Source organism: Syngnathoides biaculeatus, chromosome 4 (genome assembly GCF_019802595.1).
Source record: "Syngnathoides biaculeatus isolate LvHL_M chromosome 4, ASM1980259v1, whole genome shotgun sequence".
NCBI lineage: Eukaryota > Metazoa > Chordata > Actinopteri > Syngnathiformes > Syngnathidae > Syngnathoides > Syngnathoides biaculeatus.
In genome coordinates this window covers 6372911-6385485 of record NC_084643.1, presented here as the reverse complement: position 1 = coordinate 6385485, position 12575 = coordinate 6372911, and the positions used below count along the sequence as shown (strand labels likewise).

Below are 12575 nucleotides of genomic sequence, written 5' to 3'. Positions count from 1 at the left end.
ATTTTTGCAAATCCGCTGAGTTTTTCCCCCCACGTTACTCACCGGAGCAGCAACTGCAACACGGGGGGGTGTCTACTGCGGTCTACGGAGCACAGAAGCGCCACAGCTGCAGGGGTTCGGGGACCGGGATCCAAGTCAGACTTCGCTGGAGAGGATACAGATTGGCATTCCCGTCGATTCGCCTTTCAAATCTAGACTCCCTTCCCAAAAAAAAAGGGACAACCTTCACCAGGGCACCCCAAGGTTGGGTCCTCTCCCCACTGCTCCTCGCTCTCTACACAAAGGACTGCACCTGAAGGCAACTGGCTGTCAAACTCCGACACCAAAGTCATCAAGCTCATCAAAGACAGTGACGAGTCTCCATATAAACAGGAAGTGAAGAGGCTGGAGCTTTGGTGTGGCTGATAGAACTCGGAGCTGAACGCACTAAGGACTGTAGAGATGATTGTGTACTTAATTATGCATCCTTCACCACAACTGCCCCTCACGGTGTCCAGCTGTACTGTCAACCATCGAGATCTTGAAATTCCTCGGAATTACAGTCTCATAGGACCTAAAGTGGGAGATCAACATCAACTTCATCCTCAAAAAGGCCAAGCAGAGGATGTACGTCCTGTTGCTCCTAAGGAAGCACAGCCTCCCACGAGAGCTGCTGAGACAGTTCTCCACAGCGGTCATCGAATCAGTACTATGTACCTCCATCACAGTCTGCTTCGGGTCTGCCACAAAAAAGGACAAACTCCGACTGGAACAGACAATCAAAACAGCTGAAGGGATTATTGGTCCCCCCCTTCCGATCCCTGAGGACTTGCACGCTACCCGAACTAAAGCAAGAGCGGACAAAATCCTCTCAGACCCTCCACATCCTGGCCACCAACTATTCCGACTCAGGTAGGCAATACCGAGCAACGCGAACCAAAACTAGCAACCGTTCCAACAGCTTCTTCCCCCTCTCAATCAACTTCATAAACAGCTAACTTCAATAAATTCAACAGCAACATGCTGCCATTTTTTTTTGCCTTGAGTTTGTTGTCACATTCTGCCGGGCCAATTATTATCGTACACCAGACATCACTCATCCACTCGGTGTAGTCGTCTCATCACACTGCACCATCTGCACAGCTGTTGTTGACCAAAACCACCCTCTCGCACCTGCTCCACTGGCACAATTGACAGAGGAATATCCCCAACACTTGCACCGCCAACATTGGCCTGCATTACTGCACGACTGGTCACTTTACACCGCATACGTTCCTTGTGGTCTTTGCACAATTGTCATTGCACTGGACTATTGCTCTATTAGGCACTCGAAATGCTGGAGGACTCTGCATCCTTTGCACAATTGTCTCAAAAAGTGAAAACATTTTTTTTAAAGATTTCAATGAATGCCAAATTACAAGCAGGTTTGATTGCGCCGTGACTGATACCGCAACGTCTTTATGTCTCATTTGACTGTCTGTCTGTTGTCGTCACGTGTGTCGTACGAGAGCGGCTCCAACTACCGGGGACAAATTCCGTGTGTATTTCCAACGTATTTGGTGGATAAAAATGACTCTGATTATGACTAAAAATGCAAAAGTAGTTGCTTCAAGTTAAGAAAGATGAAAGAAACTACAAGTCACAGTATGAAATCTGGAGATGTGAGTCTTATTGACCAAACCAAACCACTTTGAAACCATCGGTATGGACATTTTGTATAAGCTATTCTTTTGCGGTTCTGTAAGATAATTGGAATGTGTCATTTTATTTTATTCTGGCCAGGGTATTGTGACGGAAACGGCCAATGCAGAAAATAATTGACTAAAATTGCAGAGTGTCACATTTGTTTCTTTGTTTGCCCTTGTTAGCTAGTTGGTAGACTATTTTGTCGTTCGCGGAGATGGCGTCAAATATTAGTAATAAGAAAGATGGGCCACTACCATTCGCATGATGGGGAGGGCGTGACGATTCCACCGTGACTCAAACGCTATCTGTATTTTCTCCTGGATTTGTACTCAAATTCCATTCAAACGCATGTCCCATCCTTCCACAAAGCTAAAAAAAAAAAAGTATTTTTGTAAAAACCTACAAAAATATGATATATTTCTGCACTTGCAGAGGTAATGAATATGCTGCATGGGAGATAGAACAGGACTACAACTTAGCATAATGTTCATATTGCTAGCAAAGCACTTGACCACAGGTTTCCAGTTAAATGGCCGACAAGGTACAATTCACGGGTGACTCAGTCGCTTCCTCTCACAGCCCTTCTTATTCTTTCTTTCTTTCTTCTTCTTTTTTTTTTGGGGGGGGGGGGGGACAGAGTGCTCCGACTGCCCCAGGGCAGGCGGCTGGGTTGCTCTATAGCCTCTAAGTCCGCGGCCGACAACCGTAAAAAACTCAGATTCTATCAAGGGGGACTACCTCAATCTCAAGAAAAACATGAGAATAAACTGAGAAACTGTAAAAGCTCAATAAAGAAGGTTTCCAATCGCAGTCAGTCTTGAACTTCATACCATGGTCCATGGTGCAGGACAACCAATGAACACAATGCCGTAAATTTGAGAAATAATTTTACCAATAGCTTAAAACTGCAAAGAAACATGAATTAAATAACATTAAATTAATCTTAACTGTTGCTCACGTTCACAAATAACGCGAGTTGCATCGGCAGTAGACATCACACATAACTTTTAACAAATGAACAAAATATATATATATATATATATATATATATATATATATATGAATCATCTCTTTTGTTAAACAATCCAAAGCATTACTACATAAAGATGTGGACAAAAATATGTTTTTCACTTGAAACATTTATCAGAAGGAAGATGAAATACTCAAATGTGACTAATGGGTTCACTAACTTGAAAATGTGTCAGAAAAAGAAAGACTTACCTTCATTGATGGCAGGAAAAGTAGAGAGCGCTTCTTAACCCCCATTGTGCGATGTATGTTGAATAAATCTCACGGGCATTTCTTTAACAAAGAAGTGGATCCGACGTAAATGAAGTGCACAACGTGATTTTCCCCCACCCCCCACCCCCCTCCCCGACGCGGTGTTCTCTCGCTGCAGTACTTCAGAAGAGGAGACGGAGGCAGAGGGAGGGAGGGAGGGAGGGAGGGATGCAGCGAGGGGAGCAGCGTAATCAATAATTGCATTTCATTGAGTGATGCGGGTAATTCCGTCTGATGGAACAATCTCGTTACGTGGCGAGATGACGTGCGGAGACGCATGGCACACGAAAATAGGTCTCATTTTGAACTGGTTGGAAATGGCAAGATGTTGCTTTCTTGTCAAGCCGACATTGCAAAATGTTTAATCCATACGGGAATAAAAAGTTTTTGAATATCTTGTTTGTCTTTATCATAATTTTCTGCTGCTAGAGGGCACACCAAAATGCAGGACTCCACGACGAGGACATGGTGTTCAGTGGGTTTTATTATAAACGAAAGTTGTGCACGACAACACGGTCCAAGAAGGCAGGATCCAGAATGCAAGAAACAATGTCCGGTAACTATTGTTCAACTAAAGAGCATAACCAAAAGCGTGACTTGACTGTAATGGCGCAGTGGCGGAGTAACCCTGGATGCGGGAAAGCATACTCAAAGAAACGGCAAAAACATTGTCTAAACACAGTGCCTCGTGAGACACAGCTGTGACCGGCGACAGGTGTCAGATGTGAAATTGCTCGGAGCGGTGGCCGGGCCACGCCCCCCTTGGCCGTGGTCCGGCCTTGCTCATGACAGGTAAGCGCGTATATGGGAGATGAAACAAGTATTAACATTTCTACTTCATACTATTGTTAATATTCCAGTGAATATATTACAGGGCCGATTGAGTGATTCAGTCGCATTTCAAGCGGAATTCCCCAAATATTAGCGATTGTGATAAAATCCAAAAGGGACGGAAGATTACAAGTTCTAAATAATTTAATAGCACTTAGAAAATCAATTTTGACCAAGAGGTACAGTTCAGTTTGGATCACCACAAATACTTTATCAAAAAATCTAATTCAAAAAAATGTAGGCACATTAGTATTTTTAGAAATGAAGTTCCTCAACTTCCGAGATCTCACAAGATGGTGGCAAAACACAGCTTTCGTCTTTCCGATGTAGCTCATCTTACTTTAACATACCGGAATTTCTGGACTATAAACCGCACCTGATTATAAGCCTCACCCAGTACATTTTTAAAGGAAAAAAACATTTGGTAGATCCATAAGCCACACCTGTCTATAAGCCGCATGTGCCCACATTGAAACATGAGATATTTACAAAGAAAGACGGTACATAGAAAGAGTTTTCAAGGTTTTAATAACATACCTTAGCTTTCCTTTCCAAACAGTGGCCGTGACGCAGAAGAAATACGGTAGTAACACACCACTAAAAGGGCTGGGTAAAAAAAACACACCGGTAAAAGTGACTCAGACGCGGCAGTAACACGTTTCCAGCATCTCACCATCGATTTTTTTTAGTTTACATGCAGCGCATGTTTCCTTCTTTATCGGCCATCTTGATTGCTTTTAACTTGAAAGCTGCGTCATTTGCGTTTTCCATGATGAGGATCTGTTCATGCTAATTTTATTCACGCACAATGCGCAAAGTTACATTAAACTTGCGTCTTCCCCGACACATACATTCCACCTGTCTCACTCTTACCTTTTCTGCTTGAGCGCCCCTGGTGACCGTTAGAAAAAAAAAATGCATAAATGACCCGCATCACGGTATAAGGCGCAGGATTGAAAGCGTGCGACAAAAGTCGCGGTTTATAGTCCGGAAATTACGGTAATTCCCTTGGGACCAAGATGTCATAACATGGCAGCAGGAATTATAGTACAGTACTGTATATGTTGCGTGTTAAATCGCATACCCTCCATCGATTATTTTATTTAGTATTTATACCGACATCGTTCCAGAGCCGTCCTGGAACTGGTACGAGGTCAGAAGCCAGAATATGTTATTGGCAAATTGAATGCGTCATTTGTCTGCCATTCATACAGAACAGCAACATCGGGAAAAAAGTGAATCAATCCGTGGGTGTGGGGGGGTGGGAGTGTAAAACAGGCTTTTATTATCATCTTTACACGATACATGGTGTGTAACGTGCCAGACTCGAGAGCTAAATCCTCTCCGCACACATCTGGTCCGGTTCTGGCCGTTAAGAACAGAACCCGCGTCCTCGGGGGGGAGAGTTTCTCACGATGAAATCAGATCCCATGCGACAACTTCCTGATGTCATAATTTGGAGTCGTGAGGTCACAGAACAGAGCTTTGTTTTTTTTCCCCCCTCACAGCTACGAGATTATCGATCATTTCCTGCGATGATATTTGATGACCGTACAATCCGTTGACGCAGTGTACAAGAAGGACGTCGCGTTTTTATTAGCAGCCGAGCAACATAGCTCGCTGCGATATTGTGCGTGGAGGGATCTTATTGCGGGAAATAAATCTTCTGCAGCATAACTGGCGGCTCCTCCGTGACAGCGACGGAACCCGTCGGCTTGATTTCCATTTCAATTACTTTAGCTAATTCATTCTCATTTTTTGTATTTTCCACAGCTTGCAATCAGTAACAAGATTGATAATTTGATTGATTTTTTTTCCTTTTATTTCTGCTTTCACAAATAATATTTTGGGGGGATGGTACTACAAGCGGGTTTGAATCTCAGCTGCGGTCTTGCTGTGTCGCATTTGCATTTCTCCTCATGCTTGAATGGGTTGTTCCTCCCACATTCCCAAAAAAAAAAGGATTTTAGTTTAATCAAAGACTTTCAATTGTCCTTTATTGGGAATGTGAATGATTCTGTAAGGACTTGGGCTTTACAATCAAAGGACACCACGGGCAAAAATATAAAAAACGCCAACCACCAGTAGTCGTTGCAGAGATGCTTGTCAGGTTACTGGCTGCCGTCAAGGTGCCCTCGAGCAAGGCACCGTCCCCATCTCTGTGCGCATCTTTCACTCTGAATATCTCCTCCTATCCCTGCACGTCGGTAATCTGGCGCAACAAATAGTGCTAAATAAATGCACATTGGCTCTCATCTTGCATCATATTAGAATCAGAATTGGTTTTAATGCAAAGATACATTCACAACTAGGGATTGTTCTTGGTTAGAGTCGTGCTGGAGAGGATTATAAACATAATATCGAATAAACAAAAGGGATCTTTTTTTATTTCTGCTCTGAATATGATGATTCATAGATGCAGTGACCCAGCATTGGGACACCCAACTCTTCCAAAACCCCCCCAAGCTATAAGACTCTATTTAGTACTGCTGGAGAGCAAAGGAGCACTTAGCTTAATGTGCAAGATAGTAGAATGACCCTCACACACACACATACACACCTACGCGTGCGCACACACACACACACACACACGCACTCGCAGTCATATTCGCTCCCTTTAATGCGAGTCCTCCATCTTTTGTCAAAAACTGAAAGTATACGCACAAAAAGAAATGATGAATTGTCTTTTTGGGCAAAGATACAGAAATGTAATTGATGAGCATGTGGCAAAAATCAACACTGCAGCTTTTATTTTCAGATATTTAATTCTAAATCTTGCAAAACAATTACAATAACACAGGATCTTCTGTTTGAGCACAAATGTCGACACTATAAACAGCGCCGAATTAACTCCGTTTTAGATTCAGGTTTTGCTGACGTTGCCGACATTTAAACCAGAGAGCTGATAATGGGTTGAAAACAAAAATTGTGAAGCTGAGAGTAAAAAGAAAACCAGAGAAATGGTGCACATACATCCAAGTATTTAATATAGAAATTCCATGGTATTGAAATAAAGAAAAAAAAAATCATAAAAGAAATGAACTGTTTCTATTTTGCATGATTACTGCGGGTTGGGACAAGCAAGAAGTCGCAACAACTGTGTGTGTGATTTGTCTTTATGGTGTGTGGACTACTGAATGACATCGGGAGCATGGCCCGTTAGCATATAAATTACTAAAAATAACTCATACATCTACAGAAACATTTTTTCCTGCTAATTTCATGCAGCAAGATAGTGATGAAAGCGTACACGCTGGTAAAGTGAATATCCAGGCTCAAACCCTATAGAGCATGCATTTTACATCCAGAGAGGAGACCAGTTGCCTGAATTGCCCCCCACAGAAAAAAAATCTGTGCAATGGCAGCCTAGACAAGCATCAAAAAGAAGATCTTCTAAATCTTTCAAGTTTAAGCGATCCAGTTATAAACACCTGGAAATTAGAGGAAATATTGAACAGTTGCGTGTTTATGTCTCATTCGAAATTCATATTTTTCAGAGAAACCCAAGTGTTCAGTGCTCTACATTAAAAAAAAAAATAAAAGGAATTTGCTGCACTGGTTGAATATTTTTGGAGAGAAATACATCTGCAATGGAGAAGGCAACGGTTGTGCCAGGTTTCCTTAAAAACACAACCGAGGTGGAAGTTGACTGCTTATCTTCATCCACATTAGAACAAAGTGATGTGGACACCGACGCTAACTGATTTTGTCTCATAGAGAATCGAAGACTGACGCCTTAAAGTCCCCTTGTCTTTTTTTGCAGCTTCTCTTTTTCATTTCCCAAAAAAAAAAAATCTGAAACTTGTAGAAGTAAAACCTTCAATCTCACTTTCTGTTCCATCCACCCTTTTACACGATTCTGAACAGTCAAACGTACCGGAGAAAAAATACCGTGGGGGGTGAAGTGCGGGGTGGTGGGGTGGGGGGGTTGGGGTCTGGACGAAAGCAAAATGGCCTGTGATTATTGTCCCGGAACAGATTGAACAGACTGAGAGAGAAGAATGTGAACTGAATTGGATTTCACCAGACAAGCCTTGGTGGATTTCTTTTAGTGAAGAACGGGTGAAAGACTTTTACAAAGGGTGCTACAGGAAGGAAGGAAGGAAGGAAGGAAGGAAAGGAAGGAAGGAAGGAAGGCGACTAACACATCAACAGTGTTGTTGTAAGGAAGGAAGGAAGGAGGAAGGAAGGAAGGAAGGCGACTAACACATCAACAGTGTTGTTGGAAGGAAGGAAGGAAGGAAGGAAGGTGACTAACACATCAACAGTGTTGTTGTAAGGAAGGAAGGAAGGAAGGAAGGAAGGAAGGAAGGAAGGAAGGAAGGTGACTAACACATCAACAGTGTTGTTGTAAGGAAGGAAGGAAGGAAGGAAGGCGACTAACAACAGTGTTGTTGTACGGAAAGAAGGAAGAAGGAAGGAAGGAAGGAAGGAGGAGGAAGGAAGGAAGGAAGGAAGGCGACTAACACATCAACAGTGTTGTTGGAAGGAAAGAAGGAAGGAAGGAAGGAAGGAGACTAACATCAGCAGTGTGGAAGGAAGGAAGGAAGGAAGGAAGGCGACTAACACATCAACAGTGTTGTTGTAAGGAAGGAAGGAAGGAAGGCGACTAACAACAGTGTTGTTGTACGGAAAGAAGGAAGGAAGGAAGGAAGGAAGGAAGGAAGGAAGGAAGGAAGGCGACTAACACATCAACAGTGTTGTTGTAAGGAAGGAAGGAAGGAAGGAAGGTGACTAACACATCAACAGTGTTGTTGTAAGGAAGGAAGGAAGGTGACTAACACATCAACAGTGTTGTTGTAAGGAAGGAAGGAAGGAAGGAAGGAAGGAAGGAAGGAAGGAAGGAAGGAAGGAGGAAGGAAGGTGACCAACACATCAACAGTGTTGTTGTAAGGAAGGAAGGAAGGAAGGAAGGCGACTAACACATCAACAGTGTTGTTGTACGGAAAGAAGGAAGGAGGAAGGAAGGAAGAAGGAGACTAACATCAGCAGTGTGGAAGGAAGGAAGAAGGCGACTAACACATCAACAGTGTGTTGTAAGGAAGGAAGGAAGGAAGGCGACTAACAACAGTGTTGTTGTACGGAAAGAAGGAAAGAAGGAAAGAAAGAAGGAAGGAAGGAAGGAAGGAAGGAAGGAAGGAAGGAAGGAAGGAAGGAAGGAAGGTGACTAACACATCAACAGTGTTGTTGTAAGGAAGGAAGGAAGGAAGGAAGGAAGGTGACTACACATCAACAGTGTTGTTGTAAGGAAGGAAGGAAGGAAGGAAGGAGACTAACATCAGCAGTGTGGAAGGAAGGAAGGAAGGAAGGAGACTAACATCAGCAGTGTGGAAGGAAGGAAGGAAGGAAGGAGACTAACACATTAACAGTGTCGGGGTAATGCATATACTATATCTAAAACTTTTTTTTTGTTTGTTTTTTTAGAAAAGGGACAAAATCAAAGAGCTCAGTTGAGATGTCGGAAATTGCTGAGAAAGAGGATGTGTGAAAACCTCTGAAATTGGCAAACTGAATCTGTGAGACTGGCCCTTTCCTGTCCTGCCACTCAATCGGAAAACCGGCACTCAGCCGAGGATTATCCTCAAACCCTTACAATTCACGTACAAAAGTCATAGCCTACAGATATGAACTTTTAAGGCATGAAATGAAGAAATGACACACGTGTAAAGGGGTGAAACCACGCGAATGAGGTCATGATACCGAGATGCAAGTCAACTTTATTTGTCAGGCCCTTAATCACAAAAGGGGTTGAAAGAGCTTCGCAGGGCCGCAGTTGGTAATGACTGACGACGTCTTTGAATCTCATTCGCTACAAGGCAAGGAAAAGCCCTCAAAGCCCCATTTAAGAAGGGACTGAAGACAGACGCGGAATTAAAGGCACACACACACACACACACACAAGTGAAACTTGACACCAAACAGGACGGTTTCACTTTGGGGTAGCGCCATGTTTGACAGTCGGGATGGTGTGTTCAGGGTGATGAGCTGTGTTGCTTTTACGCCAAACATATCATTTTGCATTGTGGCCAAAAAGTTCCATTGTGGTTTCGTCTGACCGTCGTCTTTGGTGCGTCTCCCGGGTGACTTGTGGCAAACGACCGATTGCTGTCCTCCGGACAGACTCTCCCACCTCCGCCGTAGATCTCTGCGGTTCATCCAGAGTGATCCTGAGGCCCTTGGCTGCATCTCTGATCAGTCTTCTCCTTGTTCGAGGTGACAGTCTTGGTAGATTTGCAGTGGTCTGATCCTCCTTCCATTTCGATATGATTGTATGTTTAAAGCTTGGGAAAGCTTTTTGCATCCAAATCCGGCTTTAAACCTCTCCAGAACAGTAACTAGGACCCGCCTGGTGTGCTCCTTGGTCTTCACGGTGCTCTCTGCACTCGAAACAGAACCCTGAGACTATCACAGAGCAGGTGGACTTATACGGAGACTTGGTGACACACAGGTGGATTCTATTTTTCATCATCAGTCGACATTGGATGGTTTTCAGATCCTCACTGAAGTTCTGCAGTGAGTTTGCTGCACTGAAAGTAAAGGGGCCGAATAATACTGCACGTCCAGGTTTTCAGGTTTTTATTTCTAGCCAATAAATTTCGTTCCACTTGTTGTTGATTCTTCCTCTTCCTTTCCTTTCAGCTTGTCCTGTTAGGGGTCGCCACAGCGTGCATCTTCCTCTCTAACCCCCCCCACTGTCCTCATGTCCTCCCTCACCACATCCATCCACCTTTTCTTCGGTCTTCCTCTCGCTCTTTTGCCTGGCAGCTCCATCCTCAGCACCCTTCCACCAACATCCTCAGACTCTCTCGCCTCTGGACATGTCCAAACCATCGAAGTCTGCACTCTCGAACCTCGTCTCCAAAACATCCAACTTCGGCTGTCCCTCCCATGAGCTCATTTCTAATCCTATCCAACCTGCTCACTCTGAGCGAGAACCTCAACATCTTCATTTCTGCTAACTCCAGTTCTGCTTCCTGTTGTTTGTTCTTGACAAAAAAAAAAAGAAAATTTTACATCTTTATGTATGGATTAGAGACGGGACAACAGGAAGCAGAACTTGAGGAAGCAGAAATGAAGATACTGAGGTTCTTGCTTGGTGGGGACAGCTTGGATAGGATTAGAAATGAGCTCATTTGAAGGACTGCCAAAGTTGGATGTTTTGCAGACAAGATTCGGGAGAGCAGACTTCGATGGTTTTGGACGTGTCCAGAGGCGAGAAGACCAAAGAAAAAGTTGATGGTTGTGGTGAGGGAGGAGATGAGTACAGCGGGTGTTCGAGAGGAGGATGCACAAGATAGGCTTACATGGAAAAAGATGATACACTGTGGCGAGTCCTAACGGGACAAGCCGAAAGAAGAAGAAGAAGAAGATGTTTGAAGCCTGAAGTGTGGCGAAAGATTGAAAAGTTCAAAGGGGGTTGAATACTTTCACAAGGCACTGTAAATTTAGTGTTATATAACAATCTGTGGACTGACTAGATTGTAGAAATGGGTCACTTCTTCATTGGTGCCCCATATTAATCATATCAAATAAATCAAATATGAGTGGCGTGCTTACTTTTAGTGAGATCCTGTACGCGGAGACCCTCCACATTGCTGTGGGAGACAATCTTGTTCCCTTGCAAGAGGGTGAGCGCCATATACCGTAACTCGCTCTGCGGGTCGCAATTCACATAGCAACGGATGAAGCTACTTTACAACACCCAGCAGGTTTTGTCGACTTCCTCTACTAAGCTGCCCGCTTCGCGAAGCGTTTCTGTCGGAAAAATGACACGTGGCCTTCCGAACTCTGACCCCCATCACCGGATTCGCTGTCAAAAGGGATTTGAGTGGAGTACAGACTCTTCCTTGCGCAAATCTATTTTTTGTCAGGTACCCCTCTACTATTTCCACATAGACACCCGTATAGTAAACCAGTACCCCCCCCCCCCCCCCCCCCCAGCCTCGGCTCCATCTGCAGCTCTCATTTGAGCTTTAACTGTCGTGATGCGGTCCACAGGGATGTAAAGCGCAGGCAGGCTGATTGGTAATGATCTCCTTGGCTCATTTCCCGGATTGCTTTTTAGAGTACAGACTTGGCCTCACCGCCGCCTGCCCCTCCGCGGAATTTAATTAAGATATTGACATAAACGTATTCTCGGCTCACTTGTCTGATTCGGCCTTCCGAGCATCTTATTTCTGTTTTTGAACAACGGTCACATCTTCTTCTTCTTTTCATTTCGGCTTGTCCCGTTAGGGGTCGCCACAACGTGTCATCTTTTTCCAGCTAAGCCCATCTCGTGCATCTTCCTCTTTAACCCCCCCACTGTCCTCATGTCCTCCCTCACCACATCCATCCACCTTTTCTTTGGTCTTCCTCTCCCTCTTTTGCCTGGCAGCTCCATCCTCAGCACCCTTCCACCGACATCCTCAGACTCTCTCGCCTCTGGACATGTCCAAACCATCGAAGTCTGCTCTCTCGGACCTTGTCTCCAAAACATCCAACTTCGGCTGTCCCTCCCATGAGCTCATTTCTAATCCTGTCCAAGCGAGAACCTCAAAATCTCCATTTCTGCCACCTCCCAGTTCCGCTTCCTGTCGTCTCTTCAGCGCCACCGTCTCTAATCCGTACATCATGGCCGGCCTCACCGCTGTTTTATAAACTTTGCCCTTCATCCTAGCGGAGACTCTTCTGTCACATAACACACCAGACACCTTTCGCCAACTGTTCCACGCCGCTTGGACCCGTTTCTTCACTTCCTTAGCACACTCTCCATTGCTCTGTATTGTTGACCCCGAGTATTTGAAGTCATCCACCTT

General features: G+C 44.3%; 1 protein-coding gene across 6 annotated transcripts in view; it reads right to left on the bottom strand.

The window, feature by feature from the left end:
* sv2ca (synaptic vesicle glycoprotein 2Ca) overlaps positions 1-12575 on the bottom strand; it is a 46302-nt gene that overhangs the window by 30406 nt on the left and 3321 nt on the right. For 2 of the 6 annotated variants that reach the window (XM_061816024.1, XM_061816022.1), the window contains exon 3: positions 2887-2967. The exons of 2 other annotated variants lie outside the window; for them this stretch is intronic. The gene's annotated coding sequence lies outside the window, so the exon portion shown is untranslated. Of the gene's footprint in view, positions 1-42; positions 120-2886; positions 2968-4314; positions 4384-12575 lie in introns of those variants that run through there. 2 more of the 6 variants (XM_061816021.1, XM_061816025.1) reach the window with 2 other exon arrangements.